The sequence below is a fragment of the Crocodylus siamensis genome, chromosome 3 (assembly GCF_052110815.1).
Source record: "Crocodylus siamensis isolate JL-2025a chromosome 3, ASM5211081v1, whole genome shotgun sequence".
Classification (NCBI taxonomy): domain Eukaryota; kingdom Metazoa; phylum Chordata; order Crocodylia; family Crocodylidae; genus Crocodylus; species Crocodylus siamensis.
In genome coordinates this window covers 212,454,462-212,467,629 of record NC_143397.1, presented here as the reverse complement: position 1 = coordinate 212,467,629, position 13,168 = coordinate 212,454,462, and the positions used below count along the sequence as shown (strand labels likewise).

General features: G+C 45.8%; 1 protein-coding gene across 1 annotated transcript in view; it reads right to left on the bottom strand.

The window, feature by feature from the left end:
- Nucleotides 1-12,720, bottom strand: part of CNBD1 (cyclic nucleotide binding domain containing 1) — a 234,484-nt gene extending 221,764 nt beyond the window's left edge. Inside the window, exon 1 of the mRNA XM_090037354.1 lies at nt 12,640-12,720. The gene's annotated coding sequence lies outside the window, so the exon portion shown is untranslated. The remainder of the gene's footprint in view (nt 1-12,639) is intronic.
- Between the last annotated feature and the right edge of the window lie 448 nt (nt 12,721-13,168).

Sequence of the window (13,168 nt, the reverse complement as noted above, 5' to 3'; positions counted from 1 at the left end):
GAAATAGCAATATTTCACTGACTCTTGCATTTTATCTTGGCTCTCTGAGTTTCCATCTGAATTATTGCTTTTTATAATTTGTCCTGAAAGATTGGCAGCATTTCTCAATTCCTACTTTATCAAGTATCAATTGATGGTGGCAAACTGAAGTCCCTATTACATGATAGGTGATTCTTACCTTGCTTTCAAATACTGAATAGACAAACACACACAAATGGTTAGCGTTAGACTAAAGGTTCTCCAAATAGGAAAATTAGTCATTCCAATTTTGCTGAGGATGTCTTGCATGTAATCCATTCTTTCAGACATCACCATTATTATTAATGTTAAAAAATTCTAGTTTTGATTATGTATATAGTACTGTCACTCCTATCTATGATCTCTGTTCTCCCTCAATGGCTTTTCTCTATCTTACATTTAATAAACACCATAAAACTGATAAACAGCAGTTGGCTAGCTTATGTTCCACAGACAGCATGGGCAGGAGAAGAGCCCAGAATCCACAGCCCCCAGGACAATACTCATGTCACTGAGTCCACACTTCCTCCAGCACACTGTCCTTCTGCATCTATATAGCTTCTGATATTGACTAGAAATTTGGACAACTTAAAGAGGAGAGCTGGAGGGTGCACTGGGTAATACCTAGTCCACAGAATGCTAGTTGTAATTCTTCTCTGACTACATCTTCAAGAATGTACATATTTTTATAAAACTGTACAATGAAAATGGAAATATGATCATTTTATAAAATAATTGTATTCCAGCCAGAGTGGAGCTTCCTGAGCATGCTCAAAAGGGCAAGTGCACATATGCAAGTGGAAACAGAACCTAAAATATCCATAAAGTCCCCGAAATAAGACTCACACAGCTATGCCTAGAAATGTAAGTAGCACCAAGGTGCATCCAGGTGAAAGAGGATTTGACGCTCTCATTGTTTCTCCTTTAACAGATTTGATTTCTATTTATTTTCTATTTTCTCTTATTTCCCTGTCTCCTTTTTCTGTGATCTCCCATTTTATTAATGAAAGAATTTGGGCTGTATCTACTTGTTATGCCTATGACCAAGATAAGCTCCAAAAAAGCAAATGAGAGAAGCTTGAATTGGAAGGCTTCACTGTGTCAGCTGGCAACTATCTGCAGGAGCCACCCACAGAAGGGGCCATATGCAGGTGAGTGAGTTTCAAGGACTCTTTGGCCATATTACCAGCAGAACAAGTGTATGAAAGGACTAGGGGCACTTCTACATGTGATGGCAGTTTAGTCCTCAGGTTTTTATTCTATGCCCCCTAATTTGAAATGGAGGGTTCTTAATTGAAACCCACTGTTTCAATATAGGGGCTTCTGCCACTGTTATGGCTAGGGGCCCAATTCCCTTTTTTTCCCCAGCGGCACCTACCTGTGGCCAGGGGGTCAGCTGCCAGCAGAGCAAGCAGTCCCTGAGTTTAGGGGGGCCCCTAGTCCTTCCCTCTGCAGTGACAGTGCTCGATGGGTGGGCTACTAGTGGGCTAGGTGCTGTCCCAAGCTCAGAGGCAGGACTTGGCCAGATCCAACTCCTCCACGGGCCTGCCAGGGTTTCCAGCACCCCATTCACTGTCTCTGACACATTCCTGCTGCATGGGACTGCCTGGGGATGAACTGGCTTGCCCTTGGGGCAGTGCAGGGAAGCAGCAGGAGGGTGGCTGGGTGTGCTGGCAACTGGAAAAGGCAGCAGGGACAGTGCACAGGGTGCCGACAGCCCGCCAAGCCTGAGCTTCCCCGAGCCCACACAAGCTTCCAGTGCTCTGTGCATTATCCCCGCTGCAATTTGAAATGTTGCAAACTAAACTACATGGAGATGTGGTTTAGTTGACAACATTGTAAACTCATGTGAAACACCAAACCTCACGCACGTGTATTGTATAATGCTATTAAGCCACATAAAGATCATTTTTGTCACATATACATGGTGATGATCATGACATGTACTAGCACCCTAGATGTCGTTTTTTGTGGGGGGGTTTCTTATTCTCTATTCTGTGAACCTTAAAAATTAGGATGGTATCCTCCAGCGAGCCAAACCGACTAGTCTATAAATAGTGATAAAAGACTGTGTGCTTGTTCCCATCTCCTCTCTTCCTGATAAAGGTTAAATTAGAAAACAAAAACATGATAATTTTCTTAAAGAACTGTTCATCTGGTAGTGAACAAGCACATACAGAGCTTGGAGTCTGTCAGCAAAAATCAGACTGTGCCAGCAGAAGAAGCCTGATTAAGTAATGTGTTATTGATTTGGATAATGGCTTAGTACTTTAACATAATCCATAGACACTGGAGACCATAATGCAGCAGGGAAAAGGGAATGGGTGGAGTATCTACATTATTATGTGCATATGAAATATAGAGGAAGATTTTCAAAAGTTAGAGAAAATTGTATGAATCATGAGTAGCAGAATAAAACAAAGCCATGTGTGGGTTACATCAGGTCATCTAACAAGTGAGACTATGTTTGCTACTATATTCCTACACTGAGATGTATTAAAAAAATGTTAGTTGTTGAAGCTCAGTGCAAATTGGTGTTACTAATCACTGAGGTATGTCAGCCATGCATCACAGCTTGTATATTTGTGATCTATCGCATGTATAACTAATATGATGCCATCTAACATCATCTGTTATCAGTTTTTACAGGCTTACTTTTTATCCAAATTGTTAACACTGAACTCTCAATTATGCAAATGGGGGCGTTACTGCTCTTAGAATTCAGCACAGGGAAAAGTGACTTACTGGTGGCAGGCAGCTCTAAGTAGGGTGTTCACTTACGGCCCAGTGCTGCCCCACCACTAGTACAAAATAAACAGACTTGTTAATTAACTGGAAACCATAAGAATACATTAATACCAACAGATAACAACAAAAAAATGATATACAAGAAATATGTTACAGTGGAAAATTGTAGAGAGAGAAAAAACAGAGAAAGACAGAAAACAGACCCTGAGTCTATCTGCCCACAGCAGTGTTGCATCTTGCAAGCATGAGCACACACACACTCACACACACACAGAGCTTCTCTGTCACAGGCCCTCAGGCATTGTGCTATGAGTAAGATATGTGAAGATTTCCCACCTCCCCCAAAGAATTCCCCTTCTCTAGGGTACTCCTCCTCCCTTGTTGAGAGAAAGGGTGATAACTTTACCGTGTACCAGGTGCTGGCCAGTCATTATTGGTATCCATCAGTTGCTAGATCCCAAGTGATTACTGGGGAGCCTCGCTCTACCCAGATCACACACAACCAAGATTTCTACAGACAATACCCACTTGTACCTTACCAAACACACCCTTACACACACAGTTCCTCACAAACAAACTCACAGAACTGAACTCAAACTCGCACACCGCAGACACCCAATCACCCAGTTCCAACTTCACACACTCTAGAGCTTAGCTCAGGCCTTTTTATGCTAGGGTCTTTTTTAAATCAAAGCAGGAAGGGCCAGGAGGAAGACTCTTGCTAGGACAGGGCAAAGGCACTGCACTAAGCTATAAATAAACAGCAACTCCTATGATGGTGTCGACGTGGAGCGCTGCTAGTACCCCTGCCTGTGGCGCAGCCACCCGGGTCTTGTCTGAGGCCTCCACCCACCCATAGGGGAGCTGGCATCCTCCCACCCCCTGGCCTGCGGGTGTTGCCCAGCAAGGCCTGGGGAGGCAGGGATTGGGGACCCCCATACCTGTCCTGCAGTCACCCGCCTTAGGGCCCTGGAGGCGCAGGTGAGGGAGCTCCAGGAGGAGGTTAGCAGGCTGAGGGGAATCAGGGAGGCAGAGGATGAAACTGATGGTTATTTCCTTTCCCTGCAGGGCCACACACCCAAGGAAGAAGCACCTCGAGAGGTGCCCTCCACTGCAGAGTAGCAGACGGTGACTTCCAGAACCAGGGCTGCTCTCAACATAACAGTACCAGTTCCTCCAGTCCAGCTGGAGAATGGATACAAGGCCTTGGCAACACTGGAGGAGAAGGAAGGAGAGGATGCAACTGGAAAGAAGGCAACTCCACACTCTCCACGCTCCGAACAGGCAGAAGGAGCTAAGCAGTCCTGGAGGAGAAAGCGTCGAGTGATCGTCATAGGCAACTCCATCCTAAAAGGTACAGAGGGCCCCATCTGTAGCCAGGACCCCACTACACACGAGATCTATTGCCTACCTGGAGCAAAGATTCAGGATGTGACAGGGATGATCCAGGCCATGATCCAGCCCACCGATTACTACCCCAAGGTCCTAATCCATGTGGGTACTAATGATGCAGCCAGAGGAAGCCCTGATCACCTGATGGTGGACTACCACGCTCTGGAGGGCATGCTGAAGGAGACAGGTGCACAGGTGGTATTCTCTTCTGTCCTACCAGTGAGCAGACATGGAAGACAGCATGAGACGTGCATCACAGAGACCAACTGGCAGCTTCAGGAATGGTGTCTTGAGGCGGGCTTTGGCTTGCTTGACAATGACCCACACATCACAACGAGAGACATGCTCAGATGAGATGGGCTCCACCTTTCCCGTAAAGGTAAGCGTGTGTTCTCTTCTAGGTTGGAAGATCTCCTCTGGCGGGCTTTAAACTAGGCTCGTCAGGGGAAGGGGAAGATGAGGGAGGAGGAAGCCTTGGACCGCTAAACCAAGCAGCACCCACAAGTACAGCCCAGCCTAGACCAATAAGCGGGACATATACACAGGTAAGCAATAGGGCCAGGGTGATGCTGATATTAGGGGGCCAGTGCACACATCCTCAGGAGGCCTCAAATGCCTCTACACAAATGCTCATAGTATGGGAAACAAACAAGAGGAACTTACCCTCCTGCTAGCTGACACCAACCCAGACATAGTGGGGCTCATTGAAATGTGGTGGGACCCAAAGTATGACTGGGGGGTGAATATCAAGGGCTATAGGCTGTACAGGAGGGAACAGGACAGGGAAGAAAGGCGAGGGTGCGGCACTCTACAAGATGAGGATGTGTATTCCTCCTTAAATTAGCACAGAGTCAGAGGAGGGGCACACTGAAGTGCTCTGGGTTAGAATACAAGGTAGTCAAAGGGAAAGAGACTTAACTGTGGGGGTCTACTACAGACCACCCAACCAAGGGGAAGAGCTAGACCAGGAATTCTTATGTCAGCTCACAGAGGTAGTTAGGTCAAAGGACATGGTCATCATGGGTGACCTGAACTTTCCAGACACCTGCTGGGAAGAGCAGTCAGCTAGGTCTGACCACTCACGTAGGTTCCTAGCCCAAATGCAGGACCTCCATTTAACCCAGGAGGTGCACAGCCCCACCAGGGGAGACGCCTTGTTGAACCTAGTGCTGGCCATGGGTGACAACCTGGTGAGGGGGCTGCGGGTGCTCGACCACCTGGGTAACAGTGATCATCGCCTGCTGGAATTCACCATCCAGCGCAAGGTGGCAAAGGCCTACAGCAAGGCAGCAGCCCTAGATTTCAGGATGGCGGACTTCAATGAGGTAAGGAGAATAGTCGGGGAAGCACTGAGGTCCCGGAGGGGAGGGGAGTCAGGTGTCCAAGAAGAGTGGTTGCTTCTTAAGGAGACAATCCTCCAAGCCCAAAGGGAGGTAATCCCAACATGGATCAAAGGGAGCAGGAGGGCACACAAGCCTCCATGGCTCACCAAAAGCATCTGGAAATGTCTCCTAGCTAAAAGGGAGGCATACACCCAATGGAAGGGAGGGGCCATCACCAGAGAGGACGATACTGCGGTTGCTAGGGGATGCAGGGGGGCAGTCAGGAAGGCCAAGGCAGAGATGGAACTGGGACTAGCTTCCTGGATCAAGGACAACAAGAAGTTCTTTTTTAAATACATAGGGGGCAAGAAGAAGTTACCGGGTAACATGGGGCCCCTGCAAGACACACTAGGAAATTTAGTTGTCACACCAGACAACAAAGCTAACCTATTTAACGACTTCTTTGCCTCCATTTTCCTGAGCAGGGACTGTATCAGCCCCCACACTGGGCCCCCCTCAGACCCCAAGGGAGGCGCACCTAGGCCAAGAGTCAGTGAGGATCTAGTCAGGGAACTTCTGGAGGGACTGGATGTATTTAAATCAGCTGGTCCAGATGATCTCCACCCCAGAGTGCTGAGGGAATTAGCTGAGGTCATTGTGGGACCCCTGGCATGGCTTTACGAGCACTTGTGGTGCTCTGGTGTACTGCCAGAGTACTGGAAGAGGGCCAATGTGGTTCCCATCTTCAAAAAATGGAGGAAGGAAGACCTGGGAAAGTATTGGCCAGTTAGTCTTACCTTGATCCTGGGTAAGCTTTTCGAGAGAATTATCCTGGTACATGTCCACGAGGGGCCAGCTGGGGAGATTATGCTTAGGGGCAACCAACATGGGTTCATTAGAGGCAGGTTCTGTCAGACTAACCTGGTGGCCTTCTACGACCAGGTCACAAAATCCTTAGATGCAGGGGTAGCAGAGGACATAGTCTTTCTGGACTTTTGGAAGGCCTTCGACACTGTCTCACCCCGTTCTCATTAAAAAACTGGGGGACTGTGGTGTCGACACCTACGCAGTTAAATAGGTCGCCAACTGGGGAACTGGAAATATCCTATTTGCTATAGGCAAATGGCTGCTTCAGGATGGCAGTGAAAATTAGCATGATTTACTCGAATCTGACATAGCGTTATGCTGTTGTAAGGTTCTGCTCGTGTTTTAACATCAGTATTAAAACTGATTACACTGCTATAAATATACTGTGCACCCAGGCACAAAGTTCAATCTTTATGTTATATAGTGAGTGCTATAATTGCCTGTTCTTGTGTGCCTTGTGTTTTGTACAATAAAGGCAGTTGCACAGTTGCTTTCTGATCTCACTGGCACAAACAAACCACTGCAATGCACAAAAGTTCTTAGTGGGAGATTGTGGCTACAGGGACAGTACCAAGCCGGGGTGAGACAAAAGCTGTACTCCTCAGGAGCAGCCCTTCAATACAATTCTTTCTCTGTTTCCTTCTGCTGTTCATGTGGGGGTAGCAATTTGATACTAGCTGGCACTGGCAGAAAGTTATGACACCACTATTCTGGCACAGCTGTGAGGTTCAGCAAAGACAAGACCTCGACCATTAGCTGTCACTTCTCACTCTGCTACCAGAGGGAGTAGGCAGGCATGAGTGAAAGCAGACACTGCTGGACTCAGGATCTGGGGCTTATGTAGAATTCTTATCACATTGTAAAAACATTTCATGCAATCACAACCCAGCCCTAGTAAACAGCCACATTTATCACAGACATTTTTTTTCAGTTCATAAATTTTCATTTTATAAATCTCATTATTTGAGGGGTTTATGAACTCCCTGATTCTTTCCATAGGTGTATACATAGGAATAAAATGTTATCCTCTGTGATTTAATCAGACTATCTGAGGCCTGTATTCATTTCAATGATATTTCCACTGTTTTTTTCCCCCAAAGCATCAAGAAAAACACCCTAATCCTACTTTATATGGTCAATTAAATCTCACTAGGGATTAGCTCCTCTTGATTGCTGAGGCATGGAGATGACCTGCTCAACTCCTAATCAGTCTTCGAAATTGCACTGGATAATATCAGGCAAGTTCTTCCAACATGGTTTGGAAGTAAGACAGGAAGTTACTATCAGCTACATTTTGGGTCCTGCTGAACCCGATTCATTAACTTTAAGGTCATCCTTTGACACCAACACCACCAGATTTCAAAGGGAGAAATGATCTGCATTAAGTGATTTAATGTAAAGAAATACAAGAGGAACCCGATAGATCCTAAGAGGAAAAAAGATAAGATTAACAGGTAGGAGCAAAACTGTGGATGAAAGAATGAGTAAAATGTTTAAATAAACGGTAAAATAGAATAAAGAAATGGGAGCAAGAGGAAGAATAAAAAGCATAAGAAAAATTACACCACAGGTAACAAGAACACATAACAAAAACTGATTTCCAGATTAATTATACATGTGCATTATCACGGCAAAATGATCTTATAGAAAATATGAGTCTGACTAAAAGTTAACTTAGGTCAGTGGAAATATTCCATGGACTCCAAAGCAACGAAGAATTTTCAGTAAAGTTTTTCTTGGTGAGTTTTAGTTTTTCAACTGCCTGTGAATCTTCTCATCAGCAGCCCAGGTATTGTATACGGATTGACCTGCACTCACAGCAGAAATAAGCAGAGGAATAGAATTCAGAATGCATTAGAAAGGTACTGATAGTATATCAGCGAGACATTGAGCAAAGGTATACATACTCTAATATCCCAGCCTCTTGCTGCTGTGTAAGTAGCAATAATGGCTTTAAGGCTGCTGGCAGTCATTAATTTAGTTGTGCGATTGGGATTTGAGAAATTTTATTGCAAATCATGTGTTCCACCATGCCAGATGTGCATGACAGGATGCAGTTTTTGGAATCCACAGCAACATACATTCATCAGATCCTAATACATCTGCCAGGGAATGCAGCTGACTGCATGCTTCTGCCTGGACAGTCTGGGTTCTGGTCCCCTCCCAGGTCTCTCACCTCAAAACCTTCATGTCCAGAAAAAGAAAACACAGGGAAAAAAGATCACAGTGCACTGGGCACTCTCCTTGCTGCAGCCTCCTTGCATCTCCTCACAGCCACTCCGGTCCACCAGCTGTTACTATTAATATGAGTAGAAACATAGACAAACAACACTAAGCAGGCTCATACTGTTTGGGCTCTCAAAACAGCCTGCGATCCTTGGGGTACTCCACTTCCCAGGCCCCTCTGGTGTCACCAGGAACAGCCCCAGGGCTCCTCCAGGGTGAACATAAAACCACTCTCAATTATTTGTATCCCCTTCCCAGGGGCTTCTAAGGCCCCCTCCACAAAAAATAGAAAAGAGAAAAAAAACAGAGATCCTCAGAACTTCCTGGGCGCTTGCTCCTTCTTTATGGATTGACAGAAGTCCCTCCCCCCAGGCAGCAGCTCTCCTGGCCGGAGGGGTTTCCACCCTTGCTTCCCTGCAGGACTCTGTCTCCTTTCCTCTGGCTTGGGGATAGTTTATAGCTCAGTCAGCCATGCCCACCTGGACAGATGACTAGACTTCCTGCTTCCTGGGTGCAGGTGTGATCAATCCCTTGCTCTTCTCACCCTGCTGGATCCTGCAGCTGGCGGACTGTGGACTGAGCTTTGTAAGTGTGAGCCCCTGGCCCAGGGCCTGGCTTCTTGCCGCTGGGATCCCTGCTTGCCCTCTCTACTACAAGCTGCTTGTCCTCTCCTGTCCATCTGGGGCTCCCCTTCATAGGCAAGGTCTGCACCACCCTGTCCGTCTGTCCACATCAAGGTATCAGGACTGGTTTGTAAATCCCATGCCAACAGCTGGGTCCTTCCTGACAGTAGGTAATTGTCACCTTCTCTGGGCTCCGAAGTTTCGGGCTTTAAAGACACCTTGCTGCCTTTTCTTCAATGGACCCCTCTTCTCCATAACAGGGCTAGATCTCCTGTTACATGCACCTTGAAATGGCATGTGTGTAGACTGCTATACATGGGCTAAAGAGTAGGCAGCTTCCATCCAGTCAGCTGCGCACACTGTGGTGTGGAAGTTGCCTGCACTGATGACATGCCACCCAATGTGGGTGCATGCCAACACTGGCTGCATCCACTCCGGTAAAGGTTCACAGAAGGGGCAGTCATTCCATCATCTGACTCCTCATGTGATGAAGTGAGTTCTGCTTTCAAAAGCTTGTGTTATATATCTACTTTGGTTAGTCTATGAAGTGCAAATATACCTTGTCATTCCATCAGCCAGAGAATTTTAGAGTACAGTTGTGCTCTGGCCTTAACCTTTTTCCATTGGCAATATCCTTTAGGTTATGGAGGCATCTTGACACGTGCTCTGGGGTGGGGGTGGGACGCTTTAATTAGAGTGGCTCCAGGACCCGCTGATTAAATCACCCACAGTGTATTCAGCATCCGGTGCTTCAAAATGGTGGCAGGGGCACTTTAACTAAAACTCATTGAACAAGATTTAATTAAAGTGCCCCCACTCCCATTTTGAAGCACTGGGATGCTGAATACATGAGACGTGGAGGCTGCTGGAGCACATTAATTAGCACACTCCAACAGACTTGATTAACTGAATCTGCTCTGATACACTGTAAATACAGCACGTCAGAGCAGCATCCCCACATGTCTACAGGCACCCTGGATGACGAAGGGCTATGTGAGGGGAAGGCTTTGGTTACTGCAGAAATTCTATATGATATCAGATTTGCCCTACACTGGATCATGCTATCAGTTTTTTACACTAAAGATGTGCCCATTATTTTAACGAGTAATTGCAACAATTTGAAATAACTGTCAGCTCTGAAGTTCAAATACAGCACAAACCAGGGATAAGGCATAATGGGCATTTTTACACATTCTTTTTTTCCAGAGACACTCCAGAGATCCACCACTTCAGAGCCGACTTGATTGATCAAATTTACTCTATACACAAGCTGAGGTGAACTGCAGGGCTCCATGTGCAGTTGTATAAGCGGTGAAATGTGTGTCAGCACGCAGAAAATGGCGGTGGTGCGCTTTTGAGCAAAGCACCTCTAAGGTGTTTTAGTTCAAAAGTGGGCCACCATTATTTTCTCAGCACTGATGTGCATTTTGCCACTTACGATCAGAATTGATGATCCTGCAGGTCCCCTCCGGTCCTTTGATTCTATGAGTCTATGATTTTGCCACTTACACAACTGTATGCGTCGCAGTGCTGGGTGCTTTTCAAAGTGCTCAGTGCTGTGACACACACATGTGTAAAAATGCCCAACATATTTACTTGAAATTCCACTCACTTCATCCCCTTAAACATCTAATCATGACTACAATCTTATTACAAAAATAGGCACAACTCTATTTCACTTTTACACCCGGGTCTTCAGCCCAACTGCTTTAACAATCGACTTCTTCACAAGGTATGTTTTGGTAAGCCTGAAAATTTCTCCTCTAACACGTTTAATCTGTAAGGAATCCAAAACATAAGATATATCTCACATCTGAATGCCTTCCTGCATGGTATCTGCCAGAGTAAAGATCACAGATAGGTCAAAGAACCTGGACACACAACACATTTACATTGATATAAATTAGGTTGGTGTTTTACATCACTGGAAATTACACAATGACCCAGAATGAACTGGTATTCAGTTATCTTGGGGTAGTAGCCACAGTAGGTGCTGTTACACTGCCCTGTCACTAGCTGGCAAGGAAGCTGGCCAGAAACCTGTTTCCTTTGACCAAATTGCTATCCTGGGATAAGCTGCAGACAGTGTAACCTATTCTGGTGCATTTTTACTGTTGTTTTTTCCCTTGGTAATGCTCACCAGATCAGTAAGTCATATCAGTATAGGGCTCAGTCATAAAATCATAGAAAATTAGGTTTGGCAGGGACCTCAGGAGGTTATCTAGTCCAACCCGCTACTCAAAGAATGACCAGCCCCAACTAGATCATCCCAGTGAAGATTTTGTCTAGCCGGATCTTAGAAACCTCCCAAGATGGAGATTCTACCACCTCTCTGGATATGTTGCTCCAAAGCATTACTACCCACCTTAGTGAGGAAGTTCTTCCTAATATCTAACCTAAATTTCCCTTGCTGCAACCTGAGACCATTGCTCCTTATTCTGTTATCCGCCACCACCCAGAAAAGTCCTACTTCATCTTTGGAAGAACCCTTCAGGTAGTTTAAGACTGCTATTAAATTCCCTCTTAGTCTTCTCTTCTCTAGACTAAGTCCATTTCCCTCAGCCTTTCCTCAGAAGTCATGTGCCACACAGCCCCCTAACCATTTTCATTGCCCTCCACTGGACTCTCTTCAATTTGTCCACATCCTTTCTGTAGTGGGGGGCCAAACCTGGACACAGTACTCCAGATGTGGCCTCACCAGTGCCAAATAGAGCGGAAGAATCACTTTCCTTGATCTGCTGGCAACACTCCTGCCAATGCAAGTCAGTATGCTATTAGCCTTCTTGGCAACAAGAATACCCTGATGACTCATATCCAGCTTTTTGTCCCCTGTAACCCTCAGGTCCTTTTCTGCTGAGCTGCTGCTTAGCCACTTGGTCTTCAGCCCGGAGCAGTGCATGGGATTGTTCCATCCTAAGTGCAACACTTCGCACGTGTCCTTATTGAAACTCATGACATTTCTTTTGATCTAATCCTCCAATTTGTCGAGGTCTCACTGAATCCTAGCCCTACTCTCCAGCATATCTACTACTCTATTCAGCTTGGTGTCACCTGCAAACTTTCTGAGGGTGCACTCTATCCCATATTCCAGTTCACTGATAAAGATGTTAAACAAAACCAGCCCCAGGACTGACTCCTGGGGCACTCCACTGGATACCAGCTGCCAAGTAGATGTTGAGTCATTGACTACTACCCTCTGAGCCCAACGTTCCACCCAGTTTTCTATCCATCTTACAGTCCATTCATCCAGCCTGTACTTCTTTAGCTTGCTTGCGAGAATGTTGTGGGAAACCATACTAAAAGCCTTCCTAAACTCAAGGTATATCGCATCCACTGCTCTCCCTGCATCCACAGAGCCACTCATTCATCTCATCATAGAAAGCAATCAGGTTGGTCAGGCATGACTGGCCCTTGGTGAATCCATGCTGATTGTTCCTAATCACCTTATTCTCCTCCAAGTGCTTCAAAATGGATTCCTTGAGGACCTGCTCCATGATTTTTCCAGGGACTGAGTTGAAGCTGACCAGTCTGTAGTTCCCTGCATCTTCCTTCTTCCCTTTCTTAAAGATGGGCACTATATTTGCCTTTTTCCAATCATCCAGGACCTCTCCCAATCACCTTCATTTTTCAGAGATGATGGCCAGTGGCTCTGCAATCTTATCAGCCAGGTCACAGGTTAAGTCAATTCCTTTTTTACACCTGTAAGGTATAGGCATAATGTGTTTAGGCCCCCAAAATGGGACTTGCATTGTAGAATGGTCAGAAGCCAATTGTGGAAGGCAGTTTTACAGTATTCATAAGCATGTCAATAGCAAATAATTGCAGAGCTGTATTAGGGATTTGAGGCCCAATTCCCAGTTAACTCTTGAGGTAGCTTTGAAAATCTCATTTTACAAAAAATAATTCTTTTTGGCCTCCAGCCCCCAGGAAACATTAGAAATTCTTAGTTTCTTACCCTTTTTTCCTGATGGT